The 11,679-nt window shown below is 41.2% G+C and overlaps 1 pseudogene; it reads left to right on the forward strand.

Annotated features, from left to right (window-relative positions):
- The first annotated feature begins 10,475 nt into the window (after positions 1–10,475).
- On the forward strand, positions 10,476–10,552 carry LOC122232831 (annotated as a pseudogene).
- Positions 10,553–11,679: the final 1,127 nt, after the last annotated feature.

An 11,679-nucleotide genomic window follows, 5' to 3' on the forward strand; every position in this document is an offset into this window, starting at 1 on the left:
ATGGTGTAGAGGCATACAGAAAAAGGCAGAGCAGAAATCCATTACAGTGAAATAAGTGGCTTGAGGCAGAATCGATAGCAAGATGGTGTTCGGGTTAGCCATTGCTGGGAAGTAAGGAATAATAATTGTGGTGATGGTCTTGAGGTCTAGGAAAAAGCTGAGATCTTCATCTCTTTGGTTTATATAACGGCAGGATAAAAGTATTACAGAGCTAGCATAGGGTCTGAGAAGACCTTTGCACGAAGTCTTTCAAATACAGATTGGAGACCTTCTTTTGCTTTGGGGTTCAAAGGATACTGGGCAAGTTTAGGTCAGTAGGGTGTATGTGAACTTTAATAGGCTCTGATCAAAGCATTTTACCTGTGACATTGGAATGTTAGCCCACGGATTGTCAAAAATGTGGTGTCAAGATCTGAATCTGGAGTATGCACCAAATATAACAAAGAAGGAAAAAGTTTATCCGGAGCAGACACAATTAATGTTGACTATAGGGGTGCTTTGGAACCATAAGAAATAGTCTCTCTGTTGTACGTTTGTACAATCCCATTTACAAAGGAAGTCCTTACTAAATTTGCAAGAGTGGTATCGTGGAACAGGAAGAAACGTGTTCAGTTCAGTGTCCAAGGGATACAATTAAGGGCTAGGAAATAGGGGAAATATGTGGGTCATTTGAAATACCTATCACTGTTGTATGTTTTCTCTGAGAAGAATAAAGAGATTGAGGCGTTATCAGTGTTTAATATGGAAAGAATATTGCTTGTATCTATCAGGAATTGATGAGGGTATCTACCCATATTTACAGTGAATTTGCTTTAAATGTTAAAGAGTAAGGCGGAATATTGGGCACCTTTTCCTTTCTCAGACCACCCTGGTTGATCTGAGTTGTCAGATATTTCCATGACATGGTTTCTCTTTTGTGAGATAATACAGTATCTTTCTCAGTGTTCCTTCTGTTCACGATATTTACATACGTTCTTGTCAAAAGGTGGTAAGTTGGGAAGTGGGTCCCGTAACTGATCTACAAGGTCCTAAGTCTACTTGGGGTCTTGGCTAGTTTTATCCAAAAGCTCTTTCAAAATTATGTACTGGGTTTTGCAATTCAGGTTAGGGCCCCGTTTCTCATTTCAATTTCTGTTTCTGAGTTAGGTCTTCAATTTCAGGTTTAACTCCATTGACAAAGTGAGATGAAAGAGCTCCTGCGACATTGGCACCTTCTTTACCTTTCAAATATTAGAAGTTATTGCCCAGACTACTTTAGTCATTTTATCTTTTCTCCGTTTGCAGAGAAAATCATGATACAACTGGTTTTTATTCAAGCCTTTTGGCTGGAGTTTTTCAGGAGATTTCGTCCTACTTTCCAGGCCCCTTTTTGAATCTTGGGTTTATCGTGGAAAGATAGCACCTCATACCTCACACCTATCACCTCAGAATGGCTAAAATTCAAGGAAAAAGAAACAAATGTTAGCGAGGATGTGGAGAAAAAGGGACGCCATGCTCTGCTGACAGGAATGCAAACTGGTGCAACCACCGTGGAAGATGGTGTGGAGATGGTAGAATTAGCATATGATCCAGTAATGACGCTACTGGGTATTTACTCAAAGAACATAAAACACTAATTCAAAAGGATACAAGCACTCCAATTTTTATAGCAGCATTATATATAGCCAAATTATGGAAGCAGCTCAAGTGCCCATCGATTGAGTAGATAAAGATGTGGTATATATATATATATATATATATATATATACACACACACACATATATATGTATATACGTATATATATACGTGTATGTATATACGTATATATGTATATATATACATATATACGTATATACATACATATATATGTGTGTGTATCTATATATATGTATATACGTATATACATATGTGTATATGTATACATATACGTATATGTATACATGTATATACGTATATGTATACATATATACGTGTGTATATATACATATATATGTATATACATGTACATACATATATATGTGTGTATATATACACACACATATATGTATGTACATGTATATACGTATATACATACATATATATGTGTGTGTGTATATATATATATATATACCACATCTTTATCCACTATGTATATAGTATATATGTATGTATATGTATATATACATATATACTATATACTATGTATGTGTATATATACATATATGTATATATATACACATATATATGTATATGCATACATATATATGTATATATATATACCACATCTTTATCCACTATGTATATAGTGTATATGTATGTATATGTATATATACATATATACTATATACTATGTATATGTATATATACATATATACTATATACTATGTATATGTATATATACATATATACTATATACTATGTATATGTATATATACATATATACTATATACTATGTATATGTATATATACATATATACTATATACTATGTATATGTATATATACATATATACTATATACTATGTATATGTATATATACATATATACTATATACTATGTATATGTATATATACATATGCGTATATACATACGTATATATACATATATGCACACACAGTGGAATGTTATTCAGCCATGAAAAAAATGATATTTTGCCATTTGCAACAACATGGGTGGAATTAGAAAGTATAATCCTAGGTGAGGCAAGCTAGTCAGAGAAAGATAAATCCCACGATTTCAGTTATATGTGGAAATTTACAAACCAGACAAACCAACAAAGGGAAAACAAAAGAGACAAACCGAGAAACAGATTCTTAACTATAGAGAACAAACAGTTGGTCACCAGAGGGTGACTTCACCAGAATGGGTGAAGTAGGTGAAGGAGATTAAGAAGAGTACTCTTATCTTGACGATCCCTAAGTAATAGATGGAATTGTTGAATCACTATATTACACACCAGAAACTAATTTAACATTGTATGTTAACTACAGTGGAATTAAAAGGAAAAAGGATCCTGTAGGTCCTTTTCCAGGTGAATCTAATCAGTGTTTCATCGAGCAATTGATCTGAGACTCTAACCAACATGCGTGCAAGTTGGTCAGATAACCCAAGGCTACCTGGAAGGATTCTAAATTCTATGAATACAGGCACGCGGTGTTTTATTGTGCTTTGCCTAATTGTGCTTTGCAGATCTCTTTGGCTTGTTTGTTTTTACAAATTCCAGGTTTGTGGCAACCCTGTGCTGAGCAAATCTGTTGGTGCCATGTTTCCAACAGCATTTGCTCACTTTGTGTCTCTGTGTCACATTTTGCTAATTCGCACAGCATTTTAAAACTTTTCATTATTGCTAGATTTGTTATGGTGATCTATGTTCCACTCTTACGACTCACTGAAAGCTTCTATGGTAGCTGGCATTTTTTTTTTTTTTAGCAATTAAGTATATTTTAATTAAGGTACGTGCATTGTTTTTCAGACACAATGCTATCACACACTTAATAGGCACGGTATAGTGTAAATGTAACTTTTATACGCACTGGGAAACCAAAAAATTCATTTGACTCACTGTCAATGCAACGGGCACTATTCTTGCAATGATCTGGAACGGAAGCTACAAGAACTCCAAGGTTTACCTGTAACTGCTGGTCGTGTCTTGGTTTAGGGAAATCCTTCTTAATAGCTGTTATTTCAGCTTGAGTCCAAGTTTATATTCTATAACGGCCTGCATACTTGGCTGATGGGAGGAATAGATCCTTAGTGGTGACTAAGGGTGTTAGAGTTTTGGAAAAAAAGAGCAGCTCTGGATAAGGGAAGAACAAAGAAGTGCAAGAAGGCAGAAATCAGAAGGGTAAGAGGGACAGCTGGAGGTTGGGAGACAAGAGGAGGACAGAAGGGGGAATAGTCACTAGGAAAATGAGTCTAGTTTGTTCTTGCTTAAGTTTCTCAGCTGGCTCACTCGCTCTGGCCAAGGAATCTTTTATTGAGACAAGGTTCTGCATCAGGGTTTTGCATCAGAATTTCCCAGGTCATCCCTGATGAAACTATGCCATTTAGAAAGACACGCGTGAGAATTTATATTGTGAAGACAGTACACAGAAGAGGCAGGGGGGGTTCACAGGTAGAGGAGAGGATTTAGACTGAGAGACCCCATGAGGGTCTGGCCATGGTAGGCAGGAATGGAATGCTTGTAATGTTTGCACGCTTCCTGTTTCAGGCCCCCAACCTAATGGTTGGCTGCCTCTGAGCACAGACGTGACGCTTGGTACCCACCCCACCTCGCTGTCCTACCCCACTCCACCCCACAGAAGGAAGACCAGAGAGAAGGCTCTCTGTGGGTCCAAGCTAAGCTCACAGGACCCCCCAAAAAAATCAAGAAGGGAAAGAGCCTTATCTGGTTTTATAGATGATCCACAGCAAAGTTTGCCCAAGGGAACATGGATTCTGTGAGGACCACAAGCTCACCAGTCTGTGAAGGCTGGCTGGAAAAATAAGCTTCTCGGGTCTATGCCTGGGTTCTCCCCTGTGATCCTTCTTCTTATAATGAACAATACTTTGAAACAGCACAGCACAGCACAAGATGGTAGCACGAAAGAGCAAAAAACAGAAGGAAAAGGAGCGGCCTCCCTCCACCAAATAGTTGGGAGGCAGTAAGAAAACCTCATGACCAAACTGAGGGTGAAGAGCCAAGGAAGTCAAGGCAAAGGGAGTGGAGCTCAGACCTGGTGCTCACCTGACCACTTCAGCAAGCCCTCCACCAGCTGCCAGCAGCCAACGGCGAGGAGAGGATGTGCGCACCGCACCGCACAGGCTAGAGCATGCTGTTTTGGTGACACCTTCAGGAAACTATGGAAATAAGCAAAGATCATCCGTACTGGGACAAATGTAGACTATTTGTCTAGGGCTTGCCGTAGAAAGAAAGCCACTGTCCTGGTGTTCGGCAGAGATGCAGAGGCAGGCAGAAGGCTGGGAGAGCTTTAGAGTGGGGAGAAAAAGAAGGAGGCCTCAGTTGTGCCCGGGGCTGGAGGGTGTTGGCTCGGGAAACTAGAAATTGGCACGCTAGAGCCGCTTCTGAGATCACTTTGGGGTGTAGATTTGCCTCTTTCTGGGTGCTTCCGAGGGGAAGCAGGGGCACATAATAGACATGCCAGCAGTCTTTGGTAAAGTCTGATTGTGCTGATTGCTGCAGAGGTTGGGGGCCACGGCTCTCTTGTTATGTATGGTCTGGCTATGGTCTGTGTGCGCATGTCGTCTTTTACTGTTATGTTCGGAACTCTAATCTAGCCTTTTACTTTTCTTAGGCTATCGAGGTACATTTTCAGTGTCGTGATTAAATCGAGGACCGCAGTAACGTATTCGCCTCACATAGATAACAAATTCTGTAAAATATTTTAGCTCCAAGTCGACTCACTTAAAAAATAGTAATGTAGGAAAAGATACCCAGGCAAATATCCAGCCAGAAAATAATGAGCGCAATGAAGTTCTTAAAGGAAAATCCACTTTTATGGCCCTAAAATATCCGAGGACATCTCAATGTCACTGCCATTTCTCCTGGAGCCTTTTTTTTTTTTTTTTAACCTAGTGTCAACTAAGCCTCTTTACAGAGAGGAGGGTGACCTATTTTAGATTTTTGCACCCCCGACAAGTGTTGTGCTGCATCACTAAGAAGCAAGGAAACCTAGAAGGCTCAACCTAGAAGAAACCTTTGGAATATTCACTGCTTCCCTGTAGCCGGTAAATGGAATTTTTACACTGCATGAGATCTTAGCGCCCCCAATATCCTGGCTGACAATGTGTAGCCTCTGAAATTTGGTGCCAAAAGAATCTTGCCTATCAGAGTGGCAAAGCGCTGGGGAACACGCTGTACTACTTTAGCTGTTACTTACAGCAATGTCTGCCCTCCTTCCTCCACCTCTCGCTGGAGTCTTTCACACACACCTCCTCCAACACCTCCATTTTCATGTAAATTTCTTGAGGGTAATGCAAATCAAGATTTTTTTTTTTTCCCTCCCTGAGCTCCACATAGAAAAAGACAGTTCACCTTATCTGGCTCCGAGCCTACAATGACTGACTAGTTTTAGATTTAGATTTAGTGCCTTTGATTTATTCAGAATCCATTTTGTCTTAAAAAAAGTTTTCTCATGTGAAAGTATATTTTAAGCATGAAACAAGCACAGGCATTCATTTTTGAATCAGTTGAGTTTTATATTTGACTTGGAAAGACATTTCTTATCAAAGAAATATGGGAGATTGAAACCCAAAGAGAGCAACATGATGTTCATATCATTTTCACGTATGAACATACACCTTAAAAACTCCCTAACCCCATACAGTTGGAAATGCAGTCACCTCTTCACCAATGGGAGACATACCAAAGGTGCATAAGGTTATTATGGTTAAGATGCATGGTCCACGGCCTCCATGTCTTACGCAGATGGCGTATAGCTTCTAATGATCTGGTCACGTGTGTTAAATGAAAAGTTTCATCACTGCAAATGATTCACTCTACAATGGTCGAATGAGAAAGAAGGTGATTGCAATAAAAAAGTTAAAAACTCCCACTTAATTTATGCATGACATGACATGATCTTTGCTATTGGCTTTAACATACTGCAGCGAAGAAAATGAGGAAAGAGCTGAGAAGAGATTGACAAAATGTTGATGATTGTTGAATCGAGTAATAGTGTTCATTACATGACTTTTTTTGCTTCTCTGTATATGTTTAAAATTTTGCACAATAAAGGTTAAAATAAGCTCCCATTTGAGAAAGGGAAGGTATGGAAAACAACAAATGGGGTCGCTGGTCCATCTGATATCTCGTTGCACAAAATTAGCAAGGACTTCCTGTCCTGCAAAGGATGGAAACTCCATCTTTTGACTAAGTATCTGGCTCTTTTTGGTTCTGAAATCAGGCAGGATCTCTCTTGTTCATTACTCTGTTTGGTCACCTGAGATGAATAATCCAGAAGATGTTCCTTTTGGTGGTTGTATTTTTGGTGAGCCATTTTGTGTTGACACGGGTTCAGAGTCTGGGCATTGCTTTAGGGACTTTGCAAATACATAGCATTGGTGGCCAACCTTGGGGTCTCTTGGGCAATGAGATTCCACTATAAATTAAGTAGATGTTGGTCTGCTTCCACTTTTGCCCTCCATGGGTTCCAGGGGAAGATATCTTGTCAGGCAGCTCTTTGCCTTTGAGTCTAGAACCCAACCTGGGAAGAGTTCATTGGCTTCTCTCTCAAACCCTGCCTCAGTAAGTTCAAAAGAAGACAGCCTGAAGTGAGAAGGCACAATTAATCTGCCTCTTGCCCCAACACATGTTAATATTTCTCCAGCTGTCCCAAAATGTCTTTTTTTGTCCTCTCCTCCTGCCCATATAAAGGGACAAGTTTTCTTTGTTGACTAAGTTTTGCTATGAAAATGATGTCATCTGAACCACGCAGCAGCGTGTGTAGGATGTGACATCGGTGATTTAGATTCTTGTGCAAGCTCCTGGTCTTATTAGGGCCTGACAATAAATGGTTATGCAGACCAGCAGCAGTCTGCGACCCATGCTCAGAGCAGGTCTGTCGCAGTACCTTCCCCATTTTAGATTCAGCTAATTGTTCCCAGTTGGTGCCTTTTAACGTCTTTCTCCCATATTTCCTATAAACTATAAGTTGAATATAAGGCAGCATTCTCCAATCCAAGTGTCATGCGAGCCCCAAACAAGAGCCACATTTTGATGTTAAATTTTCTAGTGGCCACATTAAATATGTAAACAGGAAGAGGTGAAATTAATTTTAATAATAGACAATATAAAGTATGATCATTTTAACATGCAACTGATACAATGATTATTAATGAGCAATTTTACTTTTCATTTTTATTCTAAGTCTTTGAAATCCGGTGAGTGTTTTCTGTTTACACCACATCTCAATTAGAACTAGTCACATTTGAAGTGCACAGTGGCTAGTTACCTGCCGTCTTGGACGGTACAACGGTAAGTCTTGACTGCATTCAGAATGAACCTTCTCTGAAACAAGTATTCATAGATGGTGCTGGGTAACTCACATCGTATTAGATGGCACGTAATGTCAGCTTCCCTCACCATCTAAGTTAATAGGAGACACTACTTTCTTACCAAAGAACTGCTTGTTGTCTAACTTTTTCTCTAAGTTGGAACCCCGTGTGCCAACTAGAAATACAGCAATGGAAAACACCGGAACTGGTTAAAAAAGACCAGTGGGGAAAGAGCAGAAATCCAAGATTCTTAGAAGATACAGATTCCTCTACAGACATTAGTAAGTTTGAGACATTTTAAAATGTGATGATATGGGACAGACTTGTTCAAATATCCGTGTCCCATGATTGTCTCATTGAAGGTGTCCGTTGCACATATTTAATGTAAAATGATCAGCTGCTATGCAGGAGACAGTAATGCCCACCCTAACAATGTTAGCACGGTGCAAAGTTACAGCAAGACCTGATGCTAATTTTGTTAGTCTTATATTGTAAAGACTGTAGCAGTTTCTTCAGCATCTGCATAAGGAAAAAACAACCAAAACTTGTAACTTAAGAGCTTTAAAGATTATGCCAATAAAATGGATGGATGAGTTACACATGGCCTTTAAAAATATCTGACTGTGTTTTCTTTCGGTGTATGCATTCATCGTTTAATGATATAAAAAGCATTTGGTAGCAATTTTGTTGATAAATTCCGTATCATATGTTTATCACAGGGCCAAGTTAGAGGTAACTCAGTTTCTGCATAAGGTTGCTTCCCGGTAGTTTTGGCAAGAGACCAAATGGACCTCAGTAATTCCCATTTCTTGAGCCTGTTCTGACCAGGATTGGCCCGGTGGCCCCCGTCTCAGGCTGCCTTTCTTCTGGGTGTCCTTGCCCTTGGGTAGGATGTGCCAGACTTCATCATCAGGGCCTCCGACCAGCTATCTTTCCTCAGCAAAAGGAAGAAGGGAGACCAAGAAAAGGCAACCCCGAAAGAAGGAGGGCTCAGTGCATAACTAAGGCACCAGCTTCCTGTCTCATGTCTCCTGGTGCTCCAGAGATCAGGCCATATTTGGGGGCCCTGGAAGAAGGCAGTAAATCAGTTTCATTTTAAAAGTTAATGTATTTATTGGCTTTACATAGGTCCACTCGTCCAAAGAGTTCAATATTCAAAATTTATTATCCTTTGGAGCTGGTCAAGCTCTCTGAGCTCTAGGGGCCGCCGAGGATTTTGGTGAGAACCTCAGAGGTAAAAAGTGAGGATCACAGATATATATATCTGGGTTGAGTTCCCCATCCATCAAGTGGGGATTGAAACCACCTTGTTAAAACGTTTTAAATTCTTTGGCTACAATTGCATACCTGATCACAAAATACCGCTTTGCCTTCTTGCCAGTGTTTTGGGAATAGCTTTGGTGCCATGACATAAATCACCACCAAAGGGATGAGGAAACGAAATCTGTGCTTGGATGAGCATGTGATTCTGGTTTACGGCTTCTGCTGTAAAGCCTTACAGTGCCCTCCCTGAAGCTCATTTCTCATTTTTCTCAGCATAGAGCATCTGCTGCTAAGGCAAATGAAAATCAGTTGGCCCCCAAAACACAAAAACAGAAACAAAAACAAAACCAGAGACCGGGTTTTAATCATCCTGTACCGTAAATGAGTTCATCACTGTGTGAACATCGCTGGGAACAATTTGGTACACCATTTGCGTGTCCCCTACATTAGCATCGTGCTTTCCTTCCAGGGGCTACAATGCCTCGCGTGTCTGACCTGGATTTCTGTTGCAAAACAGAGGGAGCAGAGCCGTCCCAGACCGGGAATGGGACAAAGCACGTAACCCCTTCTTTCTGTTTAGCGTAGGAGCATGCAGCCGGAGAGGCTGTGCGGTGCAGGGAGAGCTCCGCGGCATTGAATCTGAAGGCCCAGCTGACTCTCTCCACACAGCTCCTGCAGGCAGGGTGAGATGGGCTGAGACATGAGTCTGTTTCATCTTGTGTCAAAACGGGGGCAAGGAGATTTTTTTTTCTTGCAGAGAGGTGAGGGGACACACATGAAATAGCTGCCATTTTATCTTCCTGAACTCAGTACCCTTCCACGGCACCTGCTCAACAATGTCTGGTCTGAAGTCAGTCTGGCTGCCTGATTTCTCAGTGCCCACACCCCACCAAGGAGATCCACTGGGGAGGACTTGAGAGCCCACAGTGTGGTGCCGCTGCTAACCCATACATTCATGCTCTCTAAGCGAGGCTCGGCTCCTGGATTGCCTGGTGATCCTTCTGTTCCCTAATCGGTTCTTTTCTTTCTCCGCTCATGCTCTTTTTTTTTTTTTTTTTTTTTGGAATCTAATTTCTCTTTGAACCCACTCTGCTCTAACTTGATCTCTATTCTCGGCAAATGACTTTGACTTTTACTGTACTGAGAGCAAAGAAAAAGAGGCAGGGAACAATATAATGGGAATTCTCGTGATTTCCTGTAGCCCTGTGCTTAATTCTATCAGCCTCCCTGTTTCCCCCTTCTCTGTTCTCACTGTGGCTTGTGCGCGCTTCGGCAGCACATAGACTAAAATTGGAAGGATACAGAGGAGATTTGCATGGCCCCTGGCAAGGATGACAGGCGGATTTGTTCTCACTGTGGCATAATGAGACCCCAGCCCCACCTCAAGGCTTTATCTTCCCTCTTTTTTGCTGGATCTCCTCCAATTTCACCTTCTTAGGACCTAGTCTATTCATCATCCACTTTCCTCAGTCTATGTTAGTGTTTCCCTCTTTATTTATTTTTTTTCTTTTTTTTTTTTTTAATTTTTTTTTCAACGTTTTTTATTTATTTTGGGGACAGAGAGAGAGCATGAACGGGGGAGGGGCAGAGAGAGAGGGAGACACAGAATCGGAAACAGGCTCCAGGCTCCGAGCCATCAGCCCAGAGCCTGACGCGGGGCTCGAACTCACGGACCGCGAGATCGTGACCTGGCTGAAGTCGGACGCTTAACCGACTGCGCCACCCAGGCGCCCCTGTGTTTCCCTCTTTAAAGGAATGTTTGCCATGACCCCTAATTGCGTTCAGTATTTCCATCTCAACGAAAGAAACCTTCCCTGGGTCTGGGTTCTAGGTTGACATGGCTCGCAGCCTATGTTCTTCCTTCCCTTTACCGCCAAGCTTCTCAGAAGAACCCTGTTTCCTGCTTCATTCTTCAACCACTGTAATCTGACTGCCGCTCTCCCTCTTCGTGGAAACTAGTTTTGTCGAGATCATCTATGATTATTCTGTTTTCGTGCCCAACGGCCACTTCTAGTCTTTATCTAGTCTTTATTCTAGTCTTTATTCTAGTCTCAATCTGTTCGATTGCCCTCAGAGAGTTCTGTTCACGAACTCCTCCTGTTTAAAATATTCTTTTCTTGGGGCGCCTGGGTGGCTCAGTCGGTTAAGCGTCCGACTTCGGCTCAGGTCATGATGTCACGGTCGGTGGGTTCGAGCCCCGAGTCGGGCTCTGTGCTGACAGCTCAGAGCCTGGAGCCTGTTTCAGATTCTGTGTCTCCTTCTCTCTGTGACCCTCCCCCGTTCATGCTCTGTCTCTCTCTGTCTCAAAAATAAACGTTAAAGAAAAATTAAAAAAAAAATTCTTTTTCTCATCTTTTGAGATTTCACACGCTCTTTGATTTCCTTCTACCTCTTTGCCTACCCAGTCTCAGGATCCTTTGCCAGTTCCTGTTCCTATAACGTGGCATTCCCCAGGCTTCTCTCC

Source organism: Panthera tigris, chromosome D3 (genome assembly GCF_018350195.1).
Source record: "Panthera tigris isolate Pti1 chromosome D3, P.tigris_Pti1_mat1.1, whole genome shotgun sequence".
In the NCBI taxonomy this organism is placed as follows: Eukaryota; Metazoa; Chordata; class Mammalia; order Carnivora; family Felidae; genus Panthera; species Panthera tigris.